Source organism: Musa acuminata, chromosome BXJ2-9 (assembly GCF_036884655.1).
Source record: "Musa acuminata AAA Group cultivar baxijiao chromosome BXJ2-9, Cavendish_Baxijiao_AAA, whole genome shotgun sequence".
Taxonomy (NCBI): domain Eukaryota; kingdom Viridiplantae; phylum Streptophyta; class Magnoliopsida; order Zingiberales; family Musaceae; genus Musa; species Musa acuminata.
The window spans coordinates 27,964,580-27,981,771 of NC_088346.1; the positions used below are offsets into that span (position 1 = coordinate 27,964,580).

A 17,192-nucleotide genomic window follows, 5' to 3' on the forward strand; every position below is an offset into this window, starting at 1 on the left:
ATGCTCCAATTACTCTGTGCTCCATTTGCTATGAACTGATATGTTCTGAATTGTCCTATCTGCCATTGATATGCTCCAATTACTCTGTGCTCCATTTGCTATGAACTGATATGTTCTGAAATGTTCTATCTGCCATTGATATGCTCCAATTACTCTATGCTCCATTTGTTATGAATCAAATATGTTTTGAATGACATGATACATATGATTTTGTATCTAATGAGATGGTATCCTTGAGAATTCTTGTATTCTGCCTTACATTATGATACCTTACTCGTTTGATACCGTTCCTTTTGTTCTGAATATGTTTTGTCACTTGCTGAGCCGTTTTTGGCTCACTCCGTTGTTATATAAATCCTTCAGGTCAGCGTGTCACTCTTCGAGATGTTTGATTTGGGCTGAGGCATTGGATAGCTATTCAGAATTATGGGCAAGTCTCGTTGGTTGTTATGCTATTGTTGTATATGGAAATGATGATCGAAATGGATATACTGTGTAAAAGTGTTAGAAGATCTCTCTTATTTTGAATTTCGGAATGTTAAGTCTAATTTATGACGATATGAACTTGTGGTGAATAGTTGGAGTTCTGATTGTATAATTTATTTAGCTTGTGGATTTATAAATGTTGTTCATGTTTGTCAAGTTGGCTTGGGTTGCCATAAATGTGAATTATCGAGTGATGTGATAAATGATTTTAAAATGCACAGGTTTTATAGATGTGAATTTGATTGAATGTTTTTCAGTGTCCTCAAACGTTAGTTTGGATCTTGGATTGCTCTGTGATGAAAATTTTAAAAATCATGGATATTTTGAGGGGCGTGATAGAGGTGGTATCAGAGCATGGTTTGAGGATTACTGAAATATTTGATATGTTGATGTGCAAAATATATTGAGGTCTAATGAACTTTAGTGATTGGTGGAAAATTTTCTTTGATGCATTTTAGGAATCTGGGATGATGAGGACATTTGGTCCTCCTATTTCATTTGTTTCTAATTAATTAAGGGGAATGAAAGGATGGATTGGGGATATTGAATCAGAATGGCACAGCAGAAGCATGATGAACCTAATTTCATTGGTGGTAGAAAAATGGATGATGCAAATGGAGAAGATATTTGATATACAAAATTGTTCTAATGATCAAAAGATTTCTTTTGCTACCTTATATTGGAAGTAGAGGCTGATTATTATTGACAGGAATGAAAAGAATTTTTGGAGATATGTGGCAAGAATGATAAGGATAAGTTTAGCAATAAAAATATGATTAGAAATGAATCAGAAAGTAATAATAAGAGGGTCAAGACATTTGGATATGAAATGGGAAGTCACCATAAAAGACTCAATCATGTGTGAATTATAAGTTAAATTATGAAACAAATTTGTGTTTCGGGTGATTGGAGTCTATTTTGCTTGTGGAAAGTTGGATCATAAAATAAAAGACTATCCTTTGAATAAGAAGAAAGAGTCACTGTCTCATAAATCATTAGCCCATGTCAGAGTGTATGCTATCACTGAATATGATTCTAAGACTTCTGAATTAGTGGTCGAAGGTATTATGCACGTTTATGAAAGAATGCAAATATTTGTTTGATCATGGGTCCTATCTACGATTTGATTCATAACATGTTGCCTATCACTTGGGTATTCAACCTAGACCACTGTAATATGTGATATATGTAAAATACGATCATTGGAGATTCCTTGATAACGAACTTGAATCTGGTCCTCTTGTCTGATTTTTATTGGAGAACTTGAACTTTTTCGTTGATTTAGTTCTCCTACAGATTTGGAGTTTTGATATTATACTTGGTATGGATTGACTATCTTCCTATCATACCAGTATGGATTGGTATATAACAAATGATCACTTTTTGTACATTTGATCAGCCGATCTTTTATTTTGAAAGTATTGGACATGATTTATTTCCTTGCCTAATGTATCCCAGAATGACTTGCTTGGATTACCTCCGAACGTGACTTTGCTTTTGATTTTGTCTTTGGGACAATCCCAATATCTAAGCCTCTCTGCAGAATGATATCATTTGAGTAAGTGGAATTGGAAAAGCAACTACAAGGATTATTAAATGAGGATTTTATTTGGCTTAATATTTCATCATGGGGTGCTCCGGTGTTAGTTAAAAAGATGTATGGAACATTGAGGCTTTGTAATGATTATAGACAATTAAATTAGGTGACCATCAAAAATGAGTATTTTCTGAAGTAACGACTTGCTTGATTAATTGCAGGGTGCGCAAGTATTTTTAGCAATTGATTGAAGGTCGGGTTACCGTCTATTGAGGATCAAGGAGGAGAATATTTCGGTCACTCGTGGATAATTATGTAATTGTATTGTATTGATGAAACTATTTAAAAGCAGGAGTAGGAAATAAAGATATCATAATCCTCATCTTTTCATCGATTGAGCGATGATCAATTTAGAGGACTAAATTTTCTTTTAAGGAGGGGAGAGTGTAATATCCCTCACTTTTGAAAATTATTAATAAAGATTTATAAATCGGAGGACCTATATGTAAATATGGAAATTTCAAGGACTAAACTGTTAACTTGTAAAAAGAAGAAAATAAAGAAAACCAAAAATTTCGGTTTTATCCCACTGCCTCCCACGCTCTCTCTGTTTCTTCGAGAAACAGAGAGAAGCAGTGGGGCGTGGGGAGAAGAAGAAGAGAAGTAGAGGGAGAAGAGAAGAAGAGGGAAAAGAAGAGAGGAGGAAGAGGGAGAAGAGAAGAAAAGAAGAAGAAGAAGAAGAGAGGGAAGATGGAGAGGAGAGGGAGACGCAGCAGCAGCAACTAGGGCTACTGCACCTCTGTTTCCCGCAGGTGGAAACAGAGGAGAGGATGTGAGGGGCGTTGGGGAGGAGAAGGGAAGAAGAAGAAGAAGAAGAAGAAGAAGAAGAAGAAGAAGAGAGGAGGATAGCTGCGGCAAGGCTGCAGCGAGGAGGTGTGTGGCGTTGGGGAGGAAGAAAAGGAAGAGGAGAAGAAGAGAAGGAGAAGAAGAGGGCAAAGAGAGGGAAGAGGGAGAGGAGCGAGAGGTGGCAGCAGCACCTCTGTTTCCTGCAGGTGGAAACAGAGGAGAGGTGTGGGGCATTCGAAGAGGACAAGAAGAAGAAGAGGAAAAGAAGAGGAAGAGGAAGTAGGAGAAGTGGTTGGGATACCTCTGTTTCCTATAGAGGAAACAGAGGAGGGAAGTAGAAGAGGAGAAGAAGAAGAGAAGGGAAAGGAGGAGCTGCGGCTGCAGCGGTGGAAGCTGCAGCTGGAAGAGAAGGAGAGGAAGAGATGGTGAGGAAGAAGAGAAGAAGTAGAAGCGGGTGAAGAGGCGGCACCTCTGTTTCCTGCAGGAGGAAATAGAGGAAAGGAGGTGCTGTTCGTCGGGGAGAAGAAGGGGAGGAAGGAGAAGAAGAGAAGAAGAAGAAAGGAAGGAGGAGGAAGAGGAGAAGGGAAAGAAGTAGCTGCGGCTACGGCTATGGCAGCTGCAGCTGTGGCAGGGAAAGAGGAAGAGGAAGGAAGAATGGAAGGGGAGGAAGAAGAGAAGGGGAAGAGAAGGGGCTGCGGCTGCTGCGATGGCAGCTGCAGTTGGAAGAGAAGAAGGAGAGGAAGATGAGCAGGGGAGGAAGAAGAGGTTGTGGCCGCGGCCGAGGCTGCGACTGCAACCGTGCAGCTGGGAAAGAAGAGAAGGAAAGAAAGAAGAAGAGAAAGGAAAAGGGAAGAAGAGAGGAAGAGGAGAAGGAGAGGCATCTGTGGCAGTGGCAGCTACAGCTGGAAGAGAAGGAGAGGAAATAGAGCAAGGGAGAAAGAAAAGGCTGCGGCTGTGGTGGCTGCGGCCATGGTTGTGACTGCGACTGCGGCAGTTGCAGCTGGGAAAGAAAAGAAAGGAAAGGGGGAAAAAGGGGCTGCGGAAGGGATTGCGGCCATAGCGGCAACGACTGCGTATGTAGCAGCTGTGTCTGCGAAAGAAGAGGAGGAAGGAAGGTAGTGCAGTGGAAGGGGCTGCGATTGTGGCAGCGGTAGCGGCGACGGCTGTGGCAGCTGCGTTTGGGAAAGAAAAAGAAGGAATGAGAGTAAGAGAGAGCAGGTGACTGTGCCTCGATGTTCGACACATGGTTTAGTTGCGAAGAAAGGAAGAAAACGGGAGCAAAAAAACGAAACAGAGAGAGGACACGGAGGAAAAGTAGAAGGATTTGAGCTAGCACCTTCTTTGGATCTTCGGATCGAAATCTTTGAAAGGTAAGTTCCCTGATCGTTTGTCCTATAATTGCTCTGATATTTCTTATTGCAAGTGTTCTGATCTTTCCTATTGCAAGCTTTCTAATCCTTCCTATTGCAAGTGTCCTGATTTTTCCTTACCGTAATTTTATCGTTACATTTGCTTTGAATATGAGGAACTTTGAATTATTCTAGCCTTTCATTTGATATATCTCTTGTTTAGACGTAACGATTCGAATCTATGCAACTTCTGATATTCTGACCCTGCTACTTTGTTATGGCTATAACTTCATGTATTGACCTCTTATTTAGACAAAACTTATTTGATCAGAATATAGACTCATAAACCTTTGTTTTGATAGCTTATTTGAAGAATTCAGAGTAAGTTTGTCTGCCCAAACTTCTGTTTCAAATGAGCCTACAGATTGTGCAAAACAGGGATCGTAATTTCTGACCTTTTGATATTGAACTGCTAATAAGTCCCTGTTGCAAACATTGATTTACTCAAAGCTTATTTCATTGGAAACCAGACTCATAGATCTTTCTTTTGATATATGGATTGAAAGATTTGGAATCCAAACACCTACCCAGTTATCTGTTGAATCTGACATTATGAATTCTGCCAAACAGAGATTTTGTTCTACGACCCTTGTTTACCAAATTATTTGTAACTCTCTCTATTGGATAGTTCAATTCATATGAAGCCTGTCTTATCTGAAAGTATAATCCAATGATATATTTCTGAGTCAATTGGAGCACGATTGATAGTTTGAATCATTTGTTCAATATGCCTCTTGTATTATGCCAGAAATCGAGCTTTGGTCGATTTCTAATATTCTGGTTTCATTCCTTTGGAAATTGATATCCTTTAGCTTTCTTATTCAATTGAGCTTTATAATATTGCTCTGAATTCTTGTATGCTCTTGTCCTTAAAGTTATTTGCATTCTTGAAAACTATTGTGTAACGTTTAAGCTATATCGTATTGACTTCTATAAACACATGTATAACCCATGATTCCGCATTTGCTTTCGATGTGTGCCTATTCTAGTTTCATTCCTTTGGATATTGAATTCTTCTAACCTTCTTATTTGAATTGAGCTAAATATGATTGCTTGGATTCCCTATGTAACACCCCTCATTTCCGAATGTTCGTATAAATTTTTGGTGATAATGTAAGCATCTATTTTAATTGACAAAAGAAATAGAGTATGAATCAGAGGTAACTTATTTTTAAGATTTGGGAGATCTGTTCAAAAAAAAAAGAAGAGAAAAAGAAAGAATCTGAGGACCTATATGTAAACCCTAAGGACCTAATCGTGAATATGATAAAAACAAGGACTAAACTGCAAAATGCACCAAATGACAAATTCCACCGCTTAAGCTTCTCTGCCTTCGTTGTTAAGGAAGCAGAGGAGGCAGCTCGTGGGTGATCAGGGAAAGAAAAGAAGAAGAAGAAGAAGAAGAAGAAGAAGGAGAAGAGAAAGAAAATTTGGGGCTTTTAGGGTTTTTGCTTTAATCTTGTTACTTCGGGTCAAAATTTGCAAAGGCAAGTGTTCTAACCCCTTCCTACATATGTATTAGACTCTGTTTTTATGTTGATTTAAAATAAATTGAAAGATTTTTATTTAGAAACTGATAAGTTCCTCTTTGGACATAGAACTATGGATTCTGAAAGTTTTCGGTAAACTGACCCCTAAGCACTGTTTCGGTCCTAAGTTTTAGTACAGAATGAGAATTCAGGCAGGAACTATTTTTGTTTGAAATTAGACTCGTATGTCTTTCTTTTGACACCAATTTTGTAGATTTTGGACACCGAATACTTACCCAAAAATTTGTTTCAAAAGAGCCTATAGACGCTGTAAAACAGAGTTCAAGATTTCTGACCTTTCGAAACTAAAACGCCTATAACTCCCTGTTGAAAATTCTGATTTGTACCAAACTGAGTTTATTTGAAACTACACTTGAAATCCTCTCTTTTGACATATAGTTTGAAAATTTTGGAGTTCAATTGCTCACCCTATCGTCTGTTGAATCCGATCCTATAAAGTCTGCAAACCAGTGATTGTGATTTTGACCTTACGTTACCAAATCAGAGGTAACTCTGTGTTGGGAGCCCTGTTTCATATGAAATCTGTTCCAACCGAATATAGACTGATATATGGTTCAACCACAGCCTTCTTATGGGTATTGGAGCATATTTGTTATTCTGAAATATTTGTTTGATGTGCCACTGGAAATCTGTTCGAAATCGAGCTTTGGTCGATTTCGCGTATTCTGTTCCATTTCCTTTGGATACTTGAATTTGCCTAACCTTCTTATTGGAATTGAGCTGGTTATGATTGCTTGGAATCCCTGTACACTCTTGCTTTCAATTCTTTCCCTAAAATGAATATTTTGTGAGAGATTTGTTCCTTGCATCACATTGTTTTTGAAAAGGCACATGTACGTTTGGTTGTTCCGCGTGTGCTTCCGTTATATGCTGCAATTTGTTGAAACTGTCCTTTTGTACTCTGGTGTGTGGGATTGTCTGGACCTTTGCCAGAAATGGTAAAGGGTATGCGCTGATTTGCCCGCTTTGTGGGGTCCCGCTTTGTGGGATATTGCTTAGAGCCTGCGATGCTCTGCCGGCCCCTTTGACTTCACCTAGACGTGGGTGGATGGAGCTCCCAGACGTGGGAGACTTTTGTCAGGTGGTCATTCAGAAATGGATGAATCACATTCTGACTGAGATCCCACTACACCCTCTATATGTTTGATATGACATCCAGAGTTTTGGTGAGTTATTTCTGTTCGTGCTCTGGATAGTTATGATATGATTGCAACGTCAAGGACGACGTTTGAGCTTTGGTACGACATATGAGTTTGATATGCTCTGAAATGCTTCATTCACTGTTGATTTTGCTTCGTAATGTTCCATATGTCGTTGATGTGATTTGGAACATTTTATATGCCATTGATAAGCTCCGATATGTTTCCTTTGTTTCTGATATGCTCCAATTACTCTATGCCCCATCTGTCAGGAACCAAATATGTATGATTAAAAAGGACAATTATGATTCTGCTCCTAATGATATTATGTATACGAAATCGTATATTCTGCTTTGTGTTTGAAACTGCATCTCTTTGGAAATTGTACTATTTTGATATGGATATGTTAGTCACTTGCTGAGCTCTTTATGCTCACCCCATTTGTTGATAAATTTTTCAGGATAGCGTAACTCTTGCTTAAATGTTAAGAATGGGCTGAGGCAGCGGAAAGTTTAGAAGACGTTGGGCAGAACTTTTGTTAGCATATATGTAGTTGTGTATAAGCTACCTTGTATCTAATGAAATGTGACTATGAATCTAAACCTGTGGATTTTGTGTAAGTTAAAGGATCCCTCATGTATAGGGTTTTGGTATGTTAAATTAAATTTGTGTAAGGATATGAACTTATGGTAAATCGATGATTGTGGTGACTGCATAGATTTTCCCCACTTGTGGATTTATATTGTGGTTTTTATTTTGATGAGTCGAGTTCAGATTGTATGAATTATCGAGTGATGTGTGCTATGTTAATGAATTGCACAGGGATATGAATTGGTAGATTATAGAAGTGAAATTTTTGATCTGAATGTTTTCTTAGTGACCTCAAATGTGTGTTTGGATCCTGGGTTAGTTATGATGAAAAAATTTTTAATATCATGGTTATTTTTGGGGCGTGACAGAGGTGGTATCAGAGCCTGATTTGAGAATCACTAAGAATATTATGTTTTTTTTTTAGGTTTATTGACTATCATTTAGAGATTGATTAAAGAAAATATGAAGATAGTAACAAGAGGTTTAAGACATCTGGATTTGAGAAAAAGGAAACCATGGGGGAGGACTCAGTTATGTGAAAAATGCGGGTTAAATCATGAGACAAGTCGGTGTTTTCGGGTGACTGGAGCATGTTTTAATTGTGGAAAGCTAGGTCATCAAATAAAAGATTGCCCACTGAACAGGAAAAGAGAGCCATTGTCTCCTAGACCCTCAGCCCATGCTAGAGTATACGCTATCACTGAACAAGATTCTAGAGCTTCTAAATCAGTGGTGGAAGGTATTCTTCATGTTTCTAAAAGAAATGCAAAAGTTTTGTTTGATCCCGGCTCCAACTTATCGTTTGTTTCAAAATACTTTGCTTGTCACTTGGATATTCCACCTAAACCCCTGGATTATATGTTATATGTAACAACTGCTGTTGGAGATTCATTGGCAACAAACTTGGTCTACCCATCTTGTTTGATCTCTATTGGAGACCACGAATTCCTTGCTGATTTGATTCTTCTAGAGATCCAGGGCTTTGATATTATACTCGGCATGGATTGGTTATCTTCTCATCACACTAGTATTGATTGTTACAAAAAAATAATTACCTTCTGCATACCAGATCAGCCTATATTTTTCTTTGAGGGCATTAAGCATGATTTGCCTCCTTGCTTAATATCCGCACTTCAAGCTTATCATCTTATGCAGAAAGGTTGTTTTTGTTATATGGTGTGTGTAAAGGAGCATTCAAATCAGGAAACCCACCTAGATGAAATTTCAGTGGTCAAAGAATTCCCTGATGTATTTCCAGATGACTTGCCTGGTTTACCTCTAGATAGAGAGGGTGAATTTGCTATTGATCTAGCCCCCAGTACAACCCCAATATCTAAGCCTCCCTACAGAATGGCACCACTTGAGCTAGAAGAATTAAAGAAGCAAATACAAGAATTATTAGATAAGGGTTTCATACGACCCAGTGTATCCCCATGGGGTGCTCCGGTACTATTAGTGAAGAAGAAGGATGGAACATTGAGGCTTTGTATTGATTATAGACAGTTGAATCAGGTGACCATCAAAAACAAATATCCTATACCTAGAATTGATGATTTGTTTGATCAACTGCAGGGTGCACAAGTATTCTCTAAGATTGACCTGAGGTCAGGTTACTATCAGTTAAAGATCAAGGAGGAGGATATTTCAAAAACAGCTTTCAGAACTCGATATGGTCATTATGAATTCTTGGTGATGCCTTTTGGTTTGACTAATGCCCCTGCAGCTTTTATGGAACTAATGAATAGGATATTTCAACCGCTCTTGGATATCTGTGTGATTGTATTTATTGATGACATATTGGTGTATTCAAAGAATAATCAGGAGCATGAGGAACACTTGAGAGATGTGCTGTCCATACTAAGAGAAAAGAAGTTGTATGCGAAGTTCAGCAAATGTGAATTTTGGTTGAATGAAGTTGCTTTCTTAGGCCATGTGATTTCAGGGAAGGGCATATCTGTTGATCCAAGGAAAATAGAAGCTGTAGTTGAATGGGAAGTACCAACAAATGTAACAGAAGTTAGAAGTTTCTTGGGCATGGCAGGTTATTACAGGAGATTTGTGGAGGGATTTTCTCGAATTGCTCAACCTCTCACCAAACTCACTAAGAAGAATATGAAATTTGTATGGGGCGATGATTGTGAGCAAAGCTTTCAAGAGTTAAAAAGAAGATTAACTAGTGCCCCTATTCTCACTATTCCAAGTGGTAGTGAGGGATTTGTAGTTTATACTGATGCTTCAAGAAAGGGCCTAGGATGTGTTTTGATGCAGGAAGGGAGAGTAGTTGCTTATGCTTCTAGGCAACTTAAAGGTTATGAATTGAATTATCCAACTCATGATTTGGAATTAGCAGCAATCATTTTTGCTCTAAAGATTTGGAGACATTATTTGTATGGTCGACAGTTTGAAATCTTCACTGATCACAAGAGTTTAAAATATATTTTCACTCAGAAAGAGTTAAACATGAGGCAGCGAAGATGGATAGAACTTCTGAAGGATTATGATTGTACCATCCGTTATCACCCAGGCAAGGCCAATGTTGTAGCTGATGCACTTAGTAGGAAATCTACAAGTTTTATGGCTAGTCTGGTCGTGAAGAAATGGAAGCTAATAGAAGAAAATTTTGATTTGAAAGCTTTGAGGAAAGAGCAAGACTCGATGATTTTGATGGCCTCCATTCAAGTGCAGTCTGATCTTATGCAACAAATTAAGGAGGGACAATTACGAGATCCACACTTAATCTACTTGAGGAGTGAAGTAGAAAAGGAATTGAAGCCACAATTTCAAGTTTCAAAGGATGGCCTATTGAGATTTGGGGAGAGAGTATGTGTACCAAATGAACTAGATATCAAGAATCAAATCCTAAATGAAAGTCATACTTCAAAGTACGCCCTACACCCTGGGAGCACTAAGATGTATAGAGATCTTCAAAGTTATTATTGGTGGGAAGGCATGAAGAAGGAAATTGCAATGTATGTTTCAAAATGTTTAACATGTCAGCAAATCAAAGTAGAACACCAAAGACCTGGAGGGTTGCTGCAACCTTTAGTTATACCTGAATGGAAATGGGAATGTATTACTATGGATTTTGTTTCAGGACTACCCAGAACCTCGAGGAAGCATGATGCTATTTGGGTTATCATTGATAGGTTAACAAAATCTGCACATTTCCTACCGATTAATATGACTTATTCGCTTGATAGACTTGCAGATTTATATGTCAGTGAAATAGTAAGACTTCATGGTGTTCCAAAGGAGATCATCTCTGATAGAGACTCTAGATTTCTCTCTAGATTCTGGAGAAGATTGCAGGAGTCGATGGGCACTAAAGTTAAGTTTAGTACTGCATATCATCCTCAGACTGATGGTCAGTCAGAAAGAACAATTCAAACACTTGAGGATTTGCTTAGAGCCTAAGTTATGGATTGGAAAGGTGAATGGGATAAGGATATTTCACTTGTTGAGTTCACGTATAACAATAGTTATCATTCAAGTATTCAGATGGCTCCTTATGAAGCTTTATATGGGCGAAAGTGCATAACACCTATATGTTGGGAGGAAGTTGGGGACAGAAAGTTGTTAGCACCGGACCAGGTACAAGAAACTACCGAGAAAATTCAAGTTATAAGGAAAAGGTTAAAAGCTGCTCAAGGTCGTCAAAAGAGTTATGCCGATAATAGGAGACGAGATATTGAGTTTGAAATCGGAGATTTTGTATTCTTAAAAGTCTCCCCTTCCAAAGGCATTATAAGGTTTGGGAAGAAAGGAAAGTTAAGCCCAAGATTTATTGGACCTTTTGAGGTTCTTGAGAGGGTTGGTTCTGTCGCTTACAGGATTGCCTTACCACCAGCACTGAGCCATGTCCATGATATATTTCATGTCTCGATGATTAGAAAGTATATGTATGACCCTTCTCACCTCATTAAGTATGAGCTGGTGGAATTCGATAAAGATTTATCCTATGTGGAAGAGCCTATTCAGATTATTGATAAGAAAGAAAAAGTCCTAAGGAATCGGGTCATCCCACTGGTTCAAGTAAATTGGAGACATCATTCTGGAGAAGAGACAACTTGGGAGCTAGAAGAGGAAATGAAAAAGGTGTATCCTCGTCTTTTCATCGAATAGAGGTACGATAAATTTAGAGGACTAAATTTTTCTTTTAAGGGGGGGAGAGTGTAACACCCCTCATTTCCGAATGTTCGTATAAATTTTTGGTGATAATGTAAGCATCTATTTTAATTGACAAAAGAAATAGAGTATGAATCAGAGGTAACTTATTTTTAAGATTTGGGAGATCTGTTCAAAAAAAAAAGAAGAGAAAAAGAAAGAATCTGAGGACCTATATGTAAACCCTAAGGACCTAATCGTGAATATGATAAAAACAAGGACTAAACTGCAAAATGCACCAAATGACAAATTCCACCGCTTAAGCTTCTCTGCCTTCGTTGTTAAGGAAGCAGAGGAGGCAGCTCGTGGGTGATCAGGGAAAGAAAAGAAGAAGAAGAAGAAGAAGAAGAAGAAGGAGAAGAGAAAGAAAATTTGGGGCTTTTAGGGTTTTTGCTTTAATCTTGTTACTTCGGGTCAAAATTTGCAAAGGCAAGTGTTCTAACCCCTTCCTACATATGTATTAGACTCTGTTTTTATGTTGATTTAAAATAAATTGAAAGATTTTTATTTAGAAACTGATAAGTTCCTCTTTGGACATAGAACTATGGATTCTGAAAGTTTTCGGTAAACTGACCCCTAAGCACTGTTTCGGTCCTAAGTTTTAGTACAGAATGAGAATTCAGGCAGGAACTATTTTTGTTTGAAATTAGACTCGTATGTCTTTCTTTTGACACCAATTTTGTAGATTTTGGACACCGAATACTTACCCAAAAATTTGTTTCAAAAGAGCCTATAGACGCTGTAAAACAGAGTTCAAGATTTCTGACCTTTCGAAACTAAAACGCCTATAACTCCCTGTTGAAAATTCTGATTTGTACCAAACTGAGTTTATTTGAAACTACACTTGAAATCCTCTCTTTTGACATATAGTTTGAAAATTTTGGAGTTCAATTGCTCACCCTATCGTCTGTTGAATCCGATCCTATAAAGTCTGCAAACCAGTGATTGTGATTTTGACCTTACGTTACCAAATCAGAGGTAACTCTGTGTTGGGAGCCCTGTTTCATATGAAATCTGTTCCAACCGAATATAGACTGATATATGGTTCAACCACAGCCTTCTTATGGGTATTGGAGCATATTTGTTATTCTGAAATATTTGTTTGATGTGCCACTGGAAATCTGTTCGAAATCGAGCTTTGGTCGATTTCGCGTATTCTGTTCCATTTCCTTTGGATACTTGAATTTGCCTAACCTTCTTATTGGAATTGAGCTGGTTATGATTGCTTGGAATCCCTGTACACTCTTGCTTTCAATTCTTTCCCTAAAATGAATATTTTGTGAGAGATTTGTTCCTTGCATCACATTGTTTTTGAAAAGGCACATGTACGTTTGGTTGTTCCGCGTGTGCTTCCGTTATATGCTGCAATTTGTTGAAACTGTCCTTTTGTACTCTGGTGTGTGGGATTGTCTGGACCTTTGCCAGAAATGGTAAAGGGTATGCGCTGATTTGCCCGCTTTGTGGGGTCCCGCTTTGTGGGATATTCTGATATGCGCTATTTGCCCGCTTTGTGGGGTCCCGCTTTGTGGGATATTGCTTAGAGCCTGCGATGCTCTGCCGGCCCCTTTGACTTCACCTAGACGTGGGTGGATGGAGCTCCCAGACGTGGGAGACTTTTGTCAGGTGGTCATTCAGAAATGGATGAATCACATTCTGACTGAGATCCCACTACACCCTCTATATGTTTGATATGACATCCAGAGTTTTGGTGAGTTATTTCTGTTCGTGCTCTGGATAGTTATGATATGATTGCAACGTCAAGGACGACGTTTGAGCTTTGGTACGACATATGAGTTTGATATGCTCTGAAATGCTTCATTCACTGTTGATTTTGCTTCGTAATGTTCCATATGTCGTTGATGTGATTTGGAACATTTTATATGCCATTGATAAGCTCCGATATGTTTCCTTTGTTTCTGATATGCTCCAATTACTCTATGCCCCATCTGTCAGGAACCAAATATGTATGATTAAAAAGGACAATTATGATTCTGCTCCTAATGATATTATGTATACGAAATCGTATATTCTGCTTTGTGTTTGAAACTGCATCTCTTTGGAAATTGTACTATTTTGATATGGATATGTTAGTCACTTGCTGAGCTCTTTATGCTCACCCCATTTGTTGATAAATTTTTCAGGATAGCGTAACTCTTGCTTAAATGTTAAGAATGGGCTGAGGCAGCGGAAAGTTTAGAAGACGTTGGGCAGAACTTTTGTTAGCATATATGTAGTTGTGTATAAGCTACCTTGTATCTAATGAAATGTGACTATGAATCTAAACCTGTGGATTTTGTGTAAGTTAAAGGATCCCTCATGTATAGGGTTTTGGTATGTTAAATTAAATTTGTGTAAGGATATGAACTTATGGTAAATCGATGATTGTGGTGACTGCATAGATTTTCCCCACTTGTGGATTTATATTGTGGTTTTTATTTTGATGAGTCGAGTTCAGATTGTATGAATTATCGAGTGATGTGTGCTATGTTAATGAATTGCACAGGGATATGAATTGGTAGATTATAGAAGTGAAATTTTTGATCTGAATGTTTTCTTAGTGACCTCAAATGTGTGTTTGGATCCTGGGTTAGTTATGATGAAAAAATTTTTAATATCATGGTTATTTTTGGGGCGTGACACCCTACATACTCTTGCTTCCATTTCATTCCTAATATGAATACATTTGTGAGAGATTTGTTCCTTGCAGCATATTGTCTTGAAAAGGCACATGTACGTTTTGTTGTTCCGCGTGTGCTTCCGATATATGCTACTTACTATTAAAACTGCCCTCTTGTACTCTGGTGTGTGGGTTGTCTGGACCTTTGCCAGAAATGGTAAAGGGTATGCGCTTATTGCCCGCTATGTGGGGTCCCGCTATGTGGGATATTCTAGACCTTTGCTAGAAATGGTAAAGGGTATGTGCTTAGAGCCTACGATGCTCTACCGGCCCCCTTTGACTTCACCTAGACGTGGGTGGATGGAGCTCCCAGACGTGGGAGACTTTTGTCAGGTGGTCATTCAGAAATGGATGAATCACATTCTGACTGAGATCCCACTACACCTCTTGTATGTTTGATATGATATCCGGAGCTTTGGTTATGTGTTTCTGTACATGCTTTGGATAAGATTGATATGTTTGCAACGTCAACGACGACGTTTGAGCTTCTGTACGGTATTTGTTATTGATATACTCTGAAATGTTTCATCCACTGTTGATATGTTTCGAAATGTTCCATATGTCGTTGATATGCTCTGGAACATTTCATACGCCATTGATATGCTCCAATTACTCTGTGCTCCATTTGCTATGAACTGATATGTTCTGAATTGTCCTATCTGCCATTGATATGCTACAATTACTCTGTGCTGCATTTGCTATGAACTGATATGTTCTGAAATGTCCTATCTGCCATTGATATGCTCCAATTACTCTATGCTCCATTTGTTATGAATCAAATATGTTTTGAATGACATGATACATATGATTTTGTATCTAATGAGATGGTATCCTTGAGAATTATTGTATTCTGCCTTACATTATGATACCTTACTCGTTTGATACCATTCCTTTTGTTCTAAATATGTTTTGTCACTTGCTGAGCCGTTTTTGGCTCACTCCGTTGTTATATAAATCCTTCAGGTCAACGTGTCACTATTCGAGATGTTTGATTTGGGCTGAGGCAGTGGATAGCTATTCAGAATTATGGGCAAGTCTCGTTGGTTGTTATGCTATTGTTGTATAAGCATATTTTGTATGTAATGAATTGTTCTGATGATCGAAATGGATATACTGTGTAAAAGTGTTAGAAGATCTCTCTTATTTGGAATTTCGGAATGTTAAGTCTAATTTATAATGATATGAACTTGTGGTGAATAGTTGGAGTTCTGATTGTATAATTTATTTAGCTTGTGGATTTATAAATGTTGTTCATGTTTGTCAAGTTGGCTTGGGTTGCCATAAATGTGAATTATCGAGTGATGTGATATATGATTTTAAAATGCATAGGTTTTATGGATGTGAATTTGATTGAATATTTTTCAGTGTCCTCAAACGTTAGTTTGGATCTTGGATTGGTCTGTGATGAAAATTTTAAAAATCATGGATATTTTGAGGGGCGTGACATTGCAACGTCAAGGACGACGTTTGAGCTTCTGTACGATATTTGTTTTTGATATGCTCTGAAATGCTTCATTCACTGATGATTTTGCTTCGAAATGTTCCATATGCCGTTGATATGCTTCGGAACGTTTTATATGCCATTGATAAGCTCCGATATATTTCCTTTGTTACTGATATGCTCCAATTACTCTATGCCCCATCTATCAGGAACCAAATATGTAAGATTGAAAGGACAATTGTGTTTATGCTCCTAATGATATTATGTCTACGAAATCATATATTCTGCCTTGTATTTTGAAACTGTATCTCTTTGGAAATTGTACTATTTTGATATGGATATGTTAGTCACTTGCTGAGCTCTTTATGCTCACCCCGTTTGTTGATAAATTTTTCAGGATAGCGTATCGCTTGCTTAAATGTTAAGATTGGGCTAAGGCGGTGGAAAGCTTAGAAGATTTTGGGTAGATCTTTGTTAGCATATGTGTATATGTTGTATAAGATACTTTGCATCTTATGAAATGTGACGATAAATCTAAACGTGTGGATTTTGTGTAAGATAAAGGATCCCTCATGTATAGGATTTTGGAATGTTAAGTTAAATTTATGTAACGATATGATCTTATGGTAATCGTTGGTTTGGTGACTGCATAGACTTCCCCACTTGTGAATTTTATGTTGTGGTTATTATTTTGATGAGTTAAGTTCAGTTTGTTTGAATTATCGAGTGATGTGTGGGATGTTTATGAACTGCACAGGGTTATGAATTTGTAGACTATAGAGGTGAAATTTTTGATCTGAATGTTTTCTTAGTGAATTCAAATGTATGTTTGGATCCTGGGTTAGTTATGATGAAAATTTTAAATATTGTCGATATTTTGAGGGGCGTGACAAGATCCATCTCATTTCTCTATGCTCACTAGCAAAGAAGAAGGGTATGTCACCTTCGGAGACAACAACCAAGGCAAAATCATTGGCAAGGGAACCATAGGTAACAAATTAAAATTTTCTATTGATGATGTCTTACTAGTTGATGGATTGAAACATAATCTCTTGAGTGTTAGTCAATTATGCGATAAATGTTATATCATTAGATTTGAATTTAATCTGTGTATTATTGAAAAACCAAACCATAACATAACTATGATTGCATTAAAACAAAATAATGTCTACACAATCAACCTTGATGAACTTAGTGAAATGTGCTTCTTCGCTTTAAATGATGATGCTTGGCTTTGGCATAGGAGACTAGGCCATGCAAGCCTGAAACTAATATCTAAGATCTCATCTAGAGAATTAGTGCGAGGAATTCTAAATATAAAGTTTATTAAGGACAAAGTATGCGATGCATGT

General features: G+C 37.8%; 2 long non-coding RNA genes across 2 annotated transcripts; both read left to right on the top strand.

Annotated features, from left to right (window-relative positions):
- Nucleotides 1-2,958: 2,958 nt before the first annotated feature.
- On the top strand, nucleotides 2,959-15,557 carry LOC135622220 (uncharacterized). Its single transcript, XR_010491008.1, has 2 exons — nucleotides 2,959-4,239; nucleotides 15,363-15,557. It is a non-coding gene; the product is annotated as an uncharacterized LOC135622220 (long non-coding RNA).
- Nucleotides 5,406-7,695, top strand: LOC135622157 (uncharacterized). The gene is made up of 2 exons (XR_010490995.1): nucleotides 5,406-5,765; nucleotides 7,428-7,695. It is a non-coding gene; the product is annotated as an uncharacterized LOC135622157 (long non-coding RNA).
- Nucleotides 15,558-17,192: the final 1,635 nt, after the last annotated feature.